The sequence below is a fragment of the Canis lupus genome, chromosome 35 (assembly GCF_048164855.1).
Source record: "Canis lupus baileyi chromosome 35, mCanLup2.hap1, whole genome shotgun sequence".
Lineage (NCBI taxonomy): Eukaryota > Metazoa > Chordata > Mammalia > Carnivora > Canidae > Canis > Canis lupus.
This window is the reverse complement of record NC_132872.1, coordinates 16,394,621-16,410,249: the sequence shown is the minus strand read 5'-3', so window position 1 is coordinate 16,410,249 and position 15,629 is coordinate 16,394,621.

Sequence of the window (15,629 nt, the reverse complement as noted above, 5' to 3'; positions counted from 1 at the left end):
ATTGCTATCACATATTACTTAAATTTGAATAGAACTATTGACTGACTAAAAATGAATCAGTTCATTGTATTTGTCTACAGGAGTGAGAATTGCTTGACCACTTTTTTTCTGTTTATTATTGAAAATATATAATACAAGAAAAGGATTTTCTCTTAGTTTATCTATTTAGTGATTATTTTGTGAGCCATCAAATGGATTAGTACAGGTGCAGTAGCATCAAACTAATAGAGTACAAGCTATATATGCAACAAGAATCAAGAGTAATGGCTCATTTTTGAAAGTTCAAGAGCTAAATGATAATTCACATATTCCTTTATTTATGGAGAAGGCTGGCAATCATCAATAGATCTTGGTTCATGGTTGTCCTTCATGGTTGAAGGGCACAGTGAACAACGTGAATACTTTTTCCATCACAGATATTTTAGTGTGCACATTTTAAAGTATACTCTATGAACTTTGCATGAGCAGGTGACCAAGACTTGGTAACTCAGACCCACTGATTCTAGAGTAATAGCAATTGATTAAATGTGAGCATGTGATTTAATATATCCTTGGAACTATTGCAAGAAAAAGCATCCCTCCTCCGCAATTTATGAGGAGTATTTTGAGAGGGTAAAATCAGAGACATTACCAGCTCAAGAGGAGAGTTTGCTCAAGAGTGGAGTCAAAACAGAAATAGGAATGAGAAATGGAGAAGGCTTTATCAAGTCTCAAGGATATTGTGTGAACCAATGGATTTATTTGTGTTTGAAGCCACATTTGCCACAAATTCTTAGTTTTTATTCTTTAGCTATTTGAATGTGATGTTTTGCCACCTGAAAAGGAAGGAATCCTAAGCACAAAATATAATGTGGCAATTAAGACCCTAGATTTTCAAGTCATGCTAAATAGACTTAAATCTTGACCCCAACACTTAACTTACTGTGTGGCCTACTAGTCTTTTAGCTTCTTTGTGCCTCTGTTACATTATTTATATATAAAAAAATGAGAATAATAGTACTTACTTCAAAGAGTGCTTGTGATGGCAAAAAGAGACAAAATATGTACATTACAATATTTGTAAATTAAGCATGTGTAAAAGAACTCAATTTCTGGCATATTTTAAAGACTTACTGTTAATTGTCATTTTAAAATCTTTATTACCACTTATAAAATTGTCAGCTATTGAAAACTTCATCCAAATCTGTGTAAGAATCCACAAACACAGAAATACTTTAGAGCTGAATAAAACAAAAGAGTGGAATGGGAATTCATTATTTAGAATTCTAAATCTAAACTTTAAGGAAACATTTCAGGGGGATGTAGGAGGACAAACAGGTCTGACAAAGTAGATGGAAAGTGTCAGAACTGGTGCCTACCAGCATCAAGCCAGCTAGCCTGAAGGGACACAAATAAAATGGCACCTGCTTCCATTCCAGAGAAAGTTTCTACAGATCCTTGCCCTTGCCCCTCTAGCACAGGCTCTAAAACTAGTCAGTAAACCATGTATGGTCTAGGCACTTTTTAAACTGCTGCATCTGCACCGAGTCTTGGGATGAGTGATATTGTACACAGGCTCTCCTGGACTTAAGCCCTGCTGAATTTCAAATCTCCTGGAGTTAAGTCTTGCTGATTTTCAAAGCCAGACATTATGGAGTTTTGTCTTCCAGGTGCAGGTCCCGAAGGCAGGAGGGGCTGATGTGGGGCTTGAACTTTTCACTATTCAGGGAGGACCTCTGTCACTGCAAGACCCCTCCAGCATGTGGGTTGTTGTGCTGCAGGGTTGATTCCTGTTTCTCTGTTGCTACTATACTGTTCTGCTAGTCTTCAGGTTGTTCTCAGAGCGAGTTGTACTATATATGTAATTGCATCCTTTCTGTATCCAGTATCCTCCTACTTTGTCATCTCCCCCTGTCTTCAGCCAGGCCTTTATTAAAAAAAACATAGTTTCACAATATCCATCTCCAAAGTGAATCATCCAGCAACATGTGTGTACTTTCTACTATTTGAAAATATTTTCACTTTTTTTTTTAAGAGTATTTCTTTTTTTTTTTTAATTTATTTATGATAGTCACACAGAGAGAGAGAGAGAGAGAGGCAGAGACACAGGCAGAGGGAGAAGCAGGCTCCATGCACCGGGAGCCCGACGTGGGATTCGATCCAGGGTCTCCCGGATCGCGCCCTGGGCCAAAGGCAGGCGCCAAACCGCTGCGCCACCCAGGGATCCCTATTTTCACTTTTAAAAAATATTTCTAAAATGTCTCAAGAAGAGAAATACAGCTTTGATTTACAAATTAGATGGGAAATAATATCTACCAGTTTGTTCACATGCATGTATTGATTTGTTCAGGGGCTATATCCAATTTTAAAATTTCATATAGTGAGTCCTTTATGTGTAAAAGTATATCCATTCTCCACTTATGAGTACTTAAGATGGAATTATTATTAGCTCAACAAGTATTTCAAAGTGGGAAAAGCACCACAAAGACATAGATTTCCCAGGAGAGACATAGAAACTCTCTCTTTGTTTGCTAACCCAGGGGACTGTAGGATATAAGATAACTTTCTGACCTTTGTTCGATTTGTTTTTCTTTATCTTAAAATTCTTTCAGGTAAAATATCCTTCATCCCAGGATAATTGAACTCACAGATCATCAAAATGAGAGGTGGATAAAAATAATATAGCAGTATATAACAATTGTATCTCATTATTAAAAAAAGATGAAAAAGGTACATTCATAAATCAAACATATGTAGTGATAAAATAGAATGAATTACTTCTACATGGAAAGAAAGAAAGTGCTATACTAACACACACACACACACACACAATGGGGGTGGAAAATTTTCTTGGGAGATTCTTTAGAAGCCAAAACATAGGGAGAATAAAAGTCTTGCCCCAAGTCATACAGCTAGTTAGTTAATGGAGGTATGATTATAAAATTTACCTAGGAAATAGCATTTGATAACAACATGCAGATTTTGTAAAAATGAGGTCTGAGGAAAAGTCTCTTATTTTTATGTTTCTTTTTCCTTTACTACTTGGGATGCATTATTAGTGACATTAATAGCCATCACTGTTTTAATAACATTGTAAAAGCATTATTTATTCAATACTGATTTTTTGTGATAAAATAAAGATTGTATTTAAGTAATCATGTGTATTTTGCCCAAATAACTATAAGACTAAATTAAAATTCTAACTTGAATATTTAAATCAGAAAATAAGAATGGACTAAGAACACCCAGGACTATCTTTGAGCCCTTTTTCATATGGAAAAAAAAATAGTGTTCAATTTCATAATGAATGAGTTTTCATTTATCATTTAATTTCAGTATGCTTTGATTTCATAGAAAATATCCCATGTCCCTTCAAATCCATTAGAATGTTATATAGAAAAAACAACAAGTGTTGGAGAGGATTTAAGAGAAATTGGAATACTTGTGCACTGTTGGGGGAGATGTAAAACAGTACAGAAAACACTATGGAAAACAATATAGTGGTTTCTCAAAAAATTAAAACTAGAATTACCATACCACCTAGTTTTTTTTTCCATTTCAAAAGAGTTGGAAGGAAGATCTCAAATGTAATTTTACACCCGTGTTCTTATGTTAGTCACAATAGCCGAAAGTAGAAGCAACTTTTGTGTCTATCAGTGGCTAAGTGGATAAAGAGTGTGTTATATGTACAGTAGCATATTATTACATAGCTTTAATAAGGAAGAAAATCCTGACACATGCCACAACATGTATGAACCTAGAGAACATTATGCTAAGTGAAAGAAGCCAGTCACAAAAGACAAATATTATTGTATAATTCTATTTGTATGAAGTATACAGAGTAGTTACATTCATAGAGACTATAAGTAGAATAGTAATTACCAGGGGCTGGGGATAGGGGAGAATGAGGAATTGTTTATTGTGTACAGAGTTTCAGTTTTGCAAGATGCAAAAATACCTTCTGGAGATTAGCAGAATAATGTAAATATACTTAACACTACTGAACTGCACACTTAAAAATGGTTAAGATGATAAATTTTATGTTATGTACATTTTGCCACAATTATAAATAAATACAAATACAAGGAAAAAAGTCATCCCCAATGATTGTAGTGTTGCAACCAGAGTTTAGAAGAATTGTGCCTATCTAATAAACCAATGGTTTTCAAGATGTGTCCCTGAATTAGCAGTATCATCATAGCTTTTATAACTTCAAAAAATTCATTTAGTGTTTTATTCACCCTACTTAATAGAACAAAACAGAATCTGGATTAATATTGGGTAATATCTGGTCCTCACTAATGATAAAATTCATAGTGTAGTGATTTTTTTTGTAAAATGAATAAAATTAGTATAATGTAGGAATTCAGAAAGTGTTCAATACTGTTTTACATTTACCTTATAAGGTATTTATCTATAAAGTAAATAATTTCACTTTAAAAATTTTGTTCAAGCCAATAGTAATGCAAATAAAATTAGAAAATAGTGATCAGTGTAAATAATGTCAAAAGTTATACAGGTTGTTTTTTGTGAACAAGTGGACATTACCATAGGGTACTATTCAAAATATTTTTCCTCCTAATGTTATTGAGATACAGTTGATATTCAGCATTGTATGACATAATGATTTGGTATATGTATATATTGTGAAATGATTTCCAAACAGATAAAAACTCCTAAAATCCACTCTCTCAGCAGCTTTCACATATACAATATGGTATTGTTACACATGGGCAAGTCTTTGGAGACACTGGCCATGGTACTGAACCTAAAGCATTTAGAAATGCTCTGTAGTGTTCCAGGTATTGCCTCTTTGGTTTCTAGATGATGAGAGACAAGAGGAGGGACAGTATTGTGGTTGCATTGGGTGGCAAAGACAATGATGAGTTACATAAAGGGTTCAGAGCACCCAGTGAGTATCATTTGGAATGGAAATATTTCAGTATTTCAACAGCTGGCCTGGTTGTACTGCTGTGTACTGATGAAGATCAGTCCTGGCTCTATTTTATTGGCTTTGAAAAGTTCATGATCGCATGCATCTGCCAACTTTAATTAGTTTTAATATATTACATTGAAAATATAAAAATGTCGTAAAATGGGATGTCTGGATTTGAAATAGATCAAAGCTCTGGGAAGTTGGAGGTATTAATACAGTAGTAGATACTGAATTGTAAAATTTCAGAATAAAAACCAAAGTTGAGTGATCCAAGATAAGTATGTAATCTCACAAGATAGTAATAATTCAGTGGTTTTCACTGTTTAAACTGTGTTCAATTGGTCTGGAAGAGGGGGTGAAAACTGCTTAAATACTTTGTGGAAGTGGCTAAATTTAAAAAATGCCAAAATGTAACCTAAGAAAATAATAATTCACAATGATTACTTTCAGTTATGAATTTTGAACATTCTGGTGAATAATGTTTCAATAATTATTTCTGTATAGTATATATGTCATACTATCTTTCCAATCATGGTTGGTAATTACTATTAATTTCACAATGACACACATAACTTACCTTCCTGTGCATTTGGAAGGATAACTCTATGATATATCTAGTAAAAATAGAAATATATTTTTCTTGTATATAGTAAAAATAGAAATTTTTTTCACAGTGTGGAAAATATTAGTTTCTTTATTTTATGGTTCTAATAAACCCCTTAGGAAGCTAGTAAAATATAACCAAAATAGTACTGAGAATTTTTTCCTTTTATCTTGAATCATTTCAGGTTAAGTTACTGACACAGTATCTCAACATTTCAGAATACTCTAGAATATATTTCCTATAAATAAGATCTCTTACATAACTAGACTATAGCCATCAGAATCAGGAAATTAACAGTGTACTTGATAGCATCTAATGAGTAGCCTCAAGTTTTGCCAGTGTTCTCAATAATATCCTTTTTAGCAAAGTATACAATTCAATCACGTTGCATTTATTTGCCATGTTCCTTTAAATTCACTCCTCTAGTTATTTTGTAAAATTCACATTTGTTTTATGTTTTCTCATAATTAGATTCACAGTATGCACTTTTGCCAGGAATATCCCAGAAGTGGTGCTTTGGTTTTTATTGTATCTTATCAGGTAGTACACAATTTGTTAGCCTTAATCACTTTATTAAGGTAGTATTTGTCATATTTCTGCATTTTAAATCACTCTTTCTTTCCTATGTATTCAATACATATTTTATTTTGAGGTATTTGAAACCATGTAAATATCACATTGCTCAGCAAATTTTTACCTACTAATCTTAAGATCTATTGATATTTTTTGGCTGAATTAATTATTTCTTTTTTTAAATAAATTTTATTTATTTATTCATGAGACACAGAGAGAGAGAGAGAGAAAGGCACAGAAACACAGGCAGAGGGAGAAGCAGGCTCTATGCAGGGAGCCCGATGTGGGACTCGATCCTGGAACCCCAGGATCACGCCCTGGGCTGAAGGCAGCACTAAACCGCTAAGCCACCCGGGCTACCCTATATGCCATTCTTTCTTTTGTGCAAGTTGTTATGGTTAGAACTGCCAGGTCTTATGCTTCTATATAATTTTGTTTATATATATGTATTTAACTTTATAATAAACTGCTCAACTATTTTCCAAAGTGGATATACCATTTAATATTTCTACTCAAAAACTTTGAGAGTTCTGGATGTTTAAAATCCTCATCAATAGTTGATAATTTCAAACTTCCTAATTTTTGCCACTCTAGATTGTGCGCAGTGATATCTCATTATGGTTTTAATTTGTATTTCTCTGGTGACTCAAGCATACTTCTATGTGTTTATTAGCTATATATATCATCTTTTGTGATATGTTCATTCAAATATTTTCTTCAGTTTGTATCATTTTCATTTTCTTCTTACTGAGTTGTAAGTAATAATATTTGGAGTATTATTCCTTCATCATGTATAAATATTATAAATGTTTTCTCTTATTTCTTCATTTAAGGTGTTTTTTGAAAAGCAAAAGTTTTAATTTGCCGAAGTCCAAGTTTTTTAAATGTTTTTTTCTCTTCTTTTTCTTTCTTTTCTTTTTCTTTTTCTTTTCTTTCTTTTTTTTCTTTTTTCTTTTTTTCTTTTCTTTTCTTTTCTTTTCTTTTCTTTTCTTTTCTTTCTTTCCTTTTCTTTTCTTTCTCTTTTCTTTTTTCTTTATTCCGTGTGTGTGTGTGTTTTCTTACTTAAAGGTCCTTGCATAATCAACACCAGCCTTAGTGAGAATCCTAAGCAGAATTCTGGAGCTTTTTCTCTGTGATGTCTGTGCTCTGTAGTGCTCTGCCTTATCTGCTTCTTCCTTCCAGAACTCCAATTTTATCTCTTTAAGAATTTTTCTTTTATTTAAGTTCCCAAATAAGTTGAGATAAGTTACTGACATGGTGCCTCTACCACTTCTGAACACTCTAGTGTATTCACTATGAATCGTTAATGCTCTGCTTAGAGTCCAGTCCAGGAAGTGTCTCCACACAGAAAGTCTGAGTGAGTTTTGAGCCTATCTAATTGATTTCCCTTCTCTCAGGAATCACAGCTGTATGCTGCGTGTTGCTCAGTGTATCAGAATGATGGCTGTATATATTTTGTCCAGTTTGTGGTTATGGTGAGAAGTCAAGTCTTGTACCAATTACTGTACCAAGGTTCAGGTGGAAGTCCTATGATAGACTCTCAATTCAATTTTGAAATAGATATTTAGAAAGTGAAATGTAAGCTGCAACACCATTCTTTTTAGTGATCACATCTTAGAAAATTACATCCTTGCGGGCTCCTGGATGGCTCAGTTGATTAAGTGTCCGCCTTCATCTCAGTTCATGATCTCAGGGTCCTGAGATTGAGCCCTGTAGTGGACTCTGCTCAGTAGGGAGCCTGCTTCCCCCTCTCTCTTGCCCCAGCCATGCTCTCTCTTGCTGTTTCTTTCTCTCAAATACATAAAATCTTTTTAAAAAATTAAATTCCTCTCAAATAAATCTTAAAAAAAATCCTGAAGCTCTAAAGTATACTCTTAAAAGTCCTACCAAGAACTGCCCAGCTCTAGTTAGAGCTCTATGTCAGGTCTTTCTCCAGTCAAAATAAAGTCTCTCAGCTTATGGTATCCGGAATACAAGCAAATGGAATAATTACTTTAATATACCTTCAAACATCATGGTATTACATACATACATTTGAAATATGTGGGAGGGCCTCCATGACGTATAGAAGTACATACACACCCTTAAAAGATCTAATAAATGACTGAATGCCTTAGCCTATAATGCTGAGCAAATCTCATGTTAATAAAAATTTGAAGATGTGTTGAAGTGTAATAATTAAGTGCAAGGAATAAGCTAATCTTCAGAAGATGAACTTTTGCTTCTATGAAACTTTTTGCCTTATATGTATTCTGTTTTTCCCTACATTCTTTTAAACAGCTTTTAAAAAGGTTATAAAAAATAAAATAAAAAGGTTATAAGTCACACTATTTTTGAATCATAAAAATTTCATTGTGGATTTTTTACCTTCTCTTTATCTAGTAGAAGTACCATACATTATTGAACTGTGTGGTGATGAAGGTTTTTTTTTTTTTTTTGTCATATACCATGTAATCATTATTACAAAAATTGGTAAGAGTTTTGAATGAGAAATTTAACTGTCATACAGAAATTGATGTCACTTCTAGATTCTCTTACTAGACCTTCCCACATGATTATTGATCAAATTGTTCCTGTCCGGCATTATTACAGCCAGACATACAAGAAAGTGTTTGAAGGAAGTTTAAGATTACTTAACTTTCACTTTATATAGCAGAATAAATAAATCTAGATGGACTTCAGTTCACTGCTATCTTTGTTCTCTTTCCTTTCTCTTTTCCCCGGCCAGTTTAATGGAGTTTAAGCAATAAAGGAGGGAGTGTGGGATATTGGCTGCAAAAAAGGCTAATGCCCAGTACGTAGAAGTTATCTGCACATATTTTATTTCACTGAACTGTTGACTCTTGCTTAGCAATTGAAAGCTTCTCAATCATCTGATGACTTAGTTTATGCAATAATAAAATATAATAATCTTAAAAAGTATCTTTATTTGTCTAACAATCCCAGAATAACTTTTTGAGGGTTCTTCAGAAATGATAGAATAATTTCTATTTAGAAATGATAAGTGTGAAATCCAGTATGTAGTGGTTTTGTGATGACAGAATAGAGTTACTTTCCAATTTCTCTACTGTATTTGAGAAGCTAGTGCTTCTCAAATTTCCATGTGCATGAGAATCACCTAGAAGGTGAATTTCTCTCAGATTTTCTGATTCAGTTAGTCTGAATTAGGGCCTGAGAATTTGCATTTCTAAGACGTTCCCAGGTGGTGATGATGGTGCTTGGAGCAGCACTGCTTCAGGAAACCATATTATCAGAACAAAATTGGTTCTTTAGGCAGATTGTTTCATAAGTGGTAAATATATTTGCCTACTTGGCTAACTGCCTGCCCTTGAAAATGAACTATAAATATTGCTTTTTCTATTATGTATAAGTGTTTTAATTTCTGTACTTGTAACAATGATATTGGTTGGGATGATGCAGTTTACATCTATTATAATTCTTTCCACAAGAGTTTCTTTATTCTAGGAAAGCCCAGGCTTTTGTATTCGAATACAAGTTTTATGTCTGTTTATTTTCCTTGTCAGACCAAGTCTGATTTATAAATGTGCCCTGAATACATGCCTGCACTGTGATATGTAAATTAGAGTGCAATAAAGTCAGTGATTCAGTTCAACTGTACATTGTACCAATAACTTCTTTTTCCCCTTTTTTCTGCAATATATTCTAAGATTTTCGCACCATGTGCTTTTCTTTCACACATAGATCATGGCATACTATTTTCTACTGCTACATAGAAGTACATTTAAATGCAGATTATTAATTAAAGCCTTTCCATCAAAAATACAACTTTTTTAAAAGATCACTTTAACACATTAACTTACAACTATATGCTACTTTCAAATTCTAAGCCTGCCTTCCTTCCTTCCTTCCTTCCTTCCTTCCTTCCTTCCTTCCTTTCTTCCTTTCTCTTTCTCTTTCTCTTTCTCTTTCTCTTTCTCTTTCTCTTTCTCTTTCTCTTTCTTTCTCTTTCTCTCTCTCTCTTTCTTTCTTTCTTTCTTTCTTTCTTTCTTTCTTTCTTTCTTTCTTTTTCTTTCTTTCTTTCTTTCTCTCCTTCGTAATATGCATACACATGCATGTGAGCATACACACAATATACATACGTGTACATACACAATTATTTAATCATTATAATAATATCAGTTTATTTGTGTAGTACTTACAGTTATAATACTGTAAAATGCCCCAACATTCACATAAAGTAGAGTGATAAAGCATGCAATTTCCTCTATATCACATACAGGAAATAAGCATAGCTTAGTTTTATGGGAAATTTGATGTTTCTGTGGGTTCAACTGTTGGGCATGAAGAATATCAATTACACAAGACAGTCCCTTTTACATCCTCTAAATACACAATGACATATACTCTACCCTTTACTTTCCAAAGGCAATTTTATTAATGGTGATATTATGACTTTTTTACCTTTCCAAAAATGACTATTTTAATATCCATTATCAATAAAGTTAATTTTAGAATTATTGAGATAGCAAGTTAGAGTCAACTATCACATACTAAATATTAGTTATAAAATGATGTTTTTCATTTTGGTTCATAGGAACCTAGGTTCAAGACTTTGGAGAAGGGATTTAAACTAATTATAGAATAATAAATGAAATTTAAAAATTATAGAATGAATCATCTAATTAACAGGAGAGGAAATTGAATTTTAGAGGCTCTAAATGACATGTTCCACACATCCCATTTGGCAGAAAGCCTGAATTAGAACCTGGGTGTTCTGATTTCTAGAACTATGTTCTTTTCACTACCCATTTCAGAGGCATAAATTCAAAAAGAATGATGACCAGTAAAAATATGACTCATATTAGAAAACAACATTGAAGATGTTCTCCTATTCCTTTTTTTTTTTTTTTAATTTTTATTTATTTATGATAGTCACAGAGAGAGAGAGAGGCAGAGACACAGGCAGAGGGAGAAGCAGGCTCCATGCACCGGGAGCCCGACGTGGGATTCGATCCCGGGTCTCCAGGATCGCGCCCTGGGGCAAAGGCAGGCGCTAAACCGCTGCACCACCCAGGGATCCCTGTTCTCCTATTCTTATCTGTAGCCTCCACTCTTTGATCTTCTCATCTTTATGCTTAGACTATGAATAATTAGAAGCCTGAAAGGAGCTATTAGCATTGCTGACTTTCAGGAGGATGGTAACAGTATGTATCAATGGTTTATTAAGTTATCATAGTGTGTTCAACATGAATAATAACCAAATCATAGTAATAAATAAATACCGGCACCCATATATTATAGTTCTCCTCATTGCAAGAAATCACATATCATATCATTTACTTTGTCAGTATTTTTAGTGCATTCATCATATTATACTAAGTACTGAACCCCCCAAAAATATATTATTCTTGTAGAATAAATCATGTATGGAATTTCTGTGTTATTTTAAAAATCAGCCCATGAAATTGCACCAATATACACATTCCTAAGAGTAGAAAGTGAAACCAGAAACCAGACAATCAAATCAGGCTACATGAGTAGCATGATTTGAGGCAGCATCACAAACATTTAATCAAAGTAAAATTATGTCTAGAGTCTGACAAATATCCTCTTATTAGCAACACCAGCCTACTCAAGGGGGAAAATAAATTTTTAAAGGACTTCACATCTGAGGTTGAATGCTTCCAGCCTCCATGGTATTTGTTTTTTCTATCTTTTTTAATCACTACTGAGATCTTCTTAAATCATTCTCTTCATAAGCATTTGGGATCTTAGAATATTAACATTGCGAAGAATCCTTTGAATACATATGGATCAACTTTCACTTCATCGATGAGGGAAGCCAATGCCCCAAGGAAAACATGACTTTGAGAAGGTTGCACAGTGATTTTTGGGAAAACTGACAGTAGAACCTCTGCAGATGACTTCCAGACTATTATGTACCAATTACTTGGTTAAGACAAATGGAATTGCTGGTGTTCTGGGCTCCATGGTTACCCATTCTTTGTTTATTACTTTGTGTCACTTTGACACTATTCACAGTAAGTTAAGTCCTGAGCACAGGGGGTTTATTTTGTTCTATAGCTTTCAATTCAGTTGAAACGTTACCTTATTTATTATAGCAGCAGCTCCAAAAGAAACTTCTTTGAATAATAATAAAAAAAACGAAGAAAGTAATAGTTCAGTTTGGAGTATTAAAGAAAGTTGAATAAATTGGTATCTATAAAAAGCTGCTTCCTATTGGGTTAGTACAAAGAGTGAACTTTGCAGAAGTCTATAATTAAAATCTAAATTCTCCCTTAGTTTTCATGCAAGGGGGCCAGGATTCCTGCTTTTAAAAAGATGGCTTTTTAAAACAATGACTAAACGTCTTATCTTGTTCAGTCCAACTTCTCTTTATTCCTTCTTCCATAAAGCTGCTAACATTACATTTTCAGGTCACTAACTTAAATCTTGGGGCTTTGCCATGTTGTGAAGCAAAGGATGGAGAAGGAACTATGATTTAAATGTTAACATTTGAGTTCAAAGAAAACTGGACACAGTCAATAGCTAAAGCAATTTATTTCTTTAATTGAAAGAAAAAAACAACAACAGGCAAAACCATGCGTTTTAGAAAGCTAAAGACAAATCTACATGTGATTATTTATTATCAACATCACAATAGAAGGGAGGATAGAAAGTACAGGACGATATTGTAGATTTGGAATGAGAACCTCTGCATTTAAATTACCAGTCTGTTTCTTACCAACGGGGTGACTTTAGGTAAATAAATCACTAACCCTTCCTGACCCTCAGTTTACTCTTCCATAATATGGAGACAGTATATCCATCCTCTCTGCCTGCTCAAGTATGCACAATATGGAGTGATTAAGATTATTAAAGATGATAATACATTTTAAAATACCTAGAATAATAAAAAAATAAAATAAATAAAAATAAAAAATAAAATACCTAGAATATCATGTGATATATATTGTTAAGATGTACTTTAAATAGGTAGGACGTACGACTAATGTAAACTCATACCTAGATATTACAGACTAAGTATTCTGATGATCTCAATCCTATAATCTGAACATCAATATTTTAATTTACTTGGAAAGTACCTTTGAGATTATGGCCAAGCAGTGGAACACATTTGAATATATAGTCCTTTCAGCAGTTGATATAGGTGCTTCATGAAGTGGATGTATCCTTAAAAGAAAGCATATAAAGAGAATATCATTTGAATCATTTTCTCATTGGCTTCTATCAATTTTTAAAATGGTGTTTCAAAAGGAAAAAAATGGCTCTAGGATCTAATAAAAATCAGACAAAGAGAAAAAGTATTGTGAAAGAGGCATCAAATTTTCTCTGTTTGACAGGGACCTGTATTAATTCTAGAGCAGGTAATGTACTCTTTGGTTGAGAGGAGAAGCGCTGTGGCAGGTTCTCATAGCATCCTTTGGCAGAGCTGAATCAGTAGGAGCAAAGTGCAGTAATGATGTCATCTTGGAACTGGAAGTTCCTTCTTTGGGCCTATCTACAGGTTTCATGGCAAAGGAATGGGTGAGATGAAACCAGCTCATACTGTTCACTCTGACACTCATGATTAAACAATGTCAGGAGACAAGAAATGGGGAGTGAATATCATGCTTCCAGAATAGTCTAGTCTGTTAGCAAAGGTATCTACTGATAGATACTGTGATTATAAATTTCTCAAAAACATTCAACTGTTTTTCTTTCTCAGTTTTCTTTTATAACTGTATTGAATTTCCACCAGTGTACATGTAAAAGATCAGGTCCAATTCTCTAGTAAACATTGCATTTTATGACTCCGCTGTTAAAATGAGCCCTAACTATTTCTAGCCTATCCAGATTGAGGATCATACTTAGATGAATCCCTATTGGAACAAAACTGTCTTTCCCATTGATCCTTCTCAAAAGATCGAAAAGGTCTTTCAAATGATGTGGGTCAAAAGTCAGAAGAGATATTTGAAGCATGTTGTTATTCTACTTCTCTAGAATGCTGAACCAACATTGAATATCTCTATGTTCTTATATCATTTGCAAACTTATTTTTTTCCCTCTAAGATTAACAAGGATGATCCAAACTGGGCATCACAGAACCATCTGTATCAGTTAATAGATCTGTAACGTTCTGTGGAGTGGTGGAGATAGCTTTCAAATTTAAGGCACAAACAGCAGTTCCTAAACATTGCTCCACGGGCCAATGCCAACTGGCACTTTGTGATCATTTGAGGAAGCTTTTAGATAGTACAGAATCCCAGTGGTACCTGGGTGGCTCAAAGGTTGAGTGACTGACTCTTGATTTTGGCTCAGGTCATGATCTCAGGATGTGAGATTGAGCCCTGTGTGGAGCACCTCATGGGGCTCCTAACGCAGCAGGAAATCTTTCTCCTCCTTCTTCCTTTGCCCCTCTCCTGATTTGCACATGCTCTCTCTCTCTCTCTCTCTCTCTCTAAAAAAAAAAAAATCAATTGATCAATATTTTTTTTTTTAAAGAAAGTATAGAATCCCAGGCCCCACACTCACAGATTATGTTACCGTAGATGAGAATAGGGAACAAGATCCGTATTTTATTTTCCAAGTAAAGTGTGGTTTAGAAACTGCTGGTCTAAGTTGTATAGCTCTGAACCCTTCAATGCACATAGGCTGAAGAGTTGTAAATTTATTGGTAAGATATAAGAAAATATAGGCAAGACCATATAACTGAATGATGATAGTTATATTCAGGCATTATCAATGACAGCTGTGGGGTATTCTATGAGTGATAAAGTTTCAGACTTGAGCACTTTCAGGTATTCAGTTTAAATCAACAATGTTATTGAACATCTATCATATTTCTGCTCTTTTTGTATTTAGGGTTTCACTTGTACCTCAATAAAAAATTCAGTACCTATACTTCAGTCTGTAGCAGGATGACAAGTATTTCCATTTATTACTTTTTCCTGAGACCTCTTTAATATGTAATCCTGAAGCTATTGTTAAATTAAACTTCAATTAGGTAGGAATGGACATCAACATTTTAAGAGGTCATTCTATTTTATTCATTTATCGAATACCTACAGTGTGCCAGGCACTAGAACAATGAATAATGCTCCTTTTCTAATGTAAGAAAATCAGCTCACCTAAATGGAAAAATAAGTTACCACTTTTAAAAGGGGATTTTAATAACTTAACACAGAAAAATCAATTAAAAGCCAGGGAGTAAGAGAATGGGGAAGAAAACAGAATTTCAGTATGGAAAAAATAAATATCACTTATTTGGAAATGTGAACAGATTAAGGGTAAACTATCTACCTAAAATAATCTTTTACTTAAATTACAAAATCTAGAATTTGAATCGTATATTAAATAAAATTCTGTGAATGGGCTTGACATCTAGTCATCTTTTGTCGTAGGCTTCAAAGGCATTTTCATTACTAACTTATCAATTATATTTTGTTTTGTTGGTTTTGACAGATTCGCTAGCTAGCAGAGGATGATTGGATGTGGATGAATAAAAAAAGAACAGATTATCAGCCAAGGAAAGGTTAGCGAACAAGATAAATTAGGCAAAGATCTGGGGTCATT